Source organism: Corvus brachyrhynchos, unplaced genomic scaffold (assembly GCF_000691975.1).
Source record: "Corvus brachyrhynchos isolate BGI_N302 unplaced genomic scaffold, ASM69197v1 scaffold148, whole genome shotgun sequence".
NCBI classification, from domain to species: Eukaryota; Metazoa; Chordata; class Aves; order Passeriformes; family Corvidae; genus Corvus; species Corvus brachyrhynchos.
The window spans coordinates 2,380,386-2,381,914 of record NW_008239785.1 but is presented as its reverse complement, the minus strand read 5'-3'; positions in this window follow the sequence as shown (position 1 = coordinate 2,381,914).

The window sequence follows — 1,529 nt, the reverse complement described above, 5'->3', positions numbered from 1 at the left end:
CTCTCCCCCCCTCCCTGCCACGGGGCAAGCCCTGGCCTGCCGGGACCTTGTGCCAGCTGGGAACAGCGACTGGCAACAACCACTGACCCATCCCGGGGCTCCCTGAGGCGCAGAGGGACGCGGGCACCCGAGAGGACTTTAGCTGGATGTGCTCCTCCATGCCAGAGGGTGCAGCACTCCACACACCGCACAAGAACAGGGCTGAAATAGGTGCAGACGTGCTTCAAAAGTTCTGCTGAGATAATCAGGTTCGGACCACCTCAGCCCTGCCTCAGTTTCCCCATGAGGGTGCTGAGAGCCATCCGGGCTGTGTGAGTGCCACAGGTCCCGCTGGGCCCTGTTGGCAGTGCAAGGTCACTGCTGGAAAAGCAGGACAGGAGCTTTGCCCCCCTCTCTGTTCTCAAAGCCACCTCCCCCAGCAGCCCTGCAGAGAGGTGTTTGCATCCAGCCTGATCCCTCCAGGTAAAGCCATCAGAGTCCAGCCGTGGGGCTCAGCACAGCCTGCCTGGACTTTGCTATGGCACCTGCAGCCCATCAGGTATGAAACACTAAAAAAATCAGCACCACAGGGATGGAGAGTCCCTGAGCTGTCCCCAAGCCCTGCCCTGTGTGAGTGCCAGGCTGTCCCGATGCCATCTCCATCCCATCCCATCCCATCCCATCCCATCCCATCCCATCCCCACCCCACCAAGGACCTGCTGTACCAAGTAGATCTCTCTGAGTGTGGTTCCCAAGAGATTTCACATCCATGTGAACTCCTGGATGCACGTTTGGGATCCTGGTTTTTTCCCAAACTTTGGAGGTTCATTCATTGCTATGCAAGGCGAGTCCATTCCCTACCCTCCTCCATCCTGTTTCCCCCTTCTCCCCCCCCCTCACCACTCCAACCATCCCAGCCTAGGATGTTAAAATGGGCTGAATTTTTTACGATGAGAGGGGAAAAATTTTTTAGAAATCTGGGGATGAAGAGAGAACCCATGAGCTGTGACCTCCTCCAAATTCAAGGCACCAAATCCACACAAGGAAAACAAAAGGCAGCGAGATTAGCATTTCCAAACAGAGCAGAGATGGCCCCAATCTTTGAGCTGTTTATTCTAGGGTTGATTTTCAATATTTAGGATGATTAGCAAGTGAAAGCCGGCTGTTGCCAGAATGGCTCCATGCCAGCCCCACACTCAATGGAGGGAAAAGAAAGACACGGCAAGAAAGGGAGAGAAAAGAAGGGCTTATGTGTATATTTTTTTTCTCCTTCTGTGAGCGGGAGATTGGTTTGAGGTGTCAATGTTTGCCCATCAGAGAGGGATGATGGATGAGGGGACGTCTGGGGAAATAGCAGAAATAAATAATAAAGGAATAATTGCCATGTGCTTAATAACCAGCTGGGGAAGGACCTCACTAGGGCAGCGAGCTGAGCTTGCCGAGAGTTTTTGGAGCTGGGTTCTTCCCAGACCCTCTTCGGTGGGTGCTGATGGATGCCGCAAAACGCAGCCAGCTCTGGAGTGCTCTGGGAGCAGAGCAGGGGCGACACT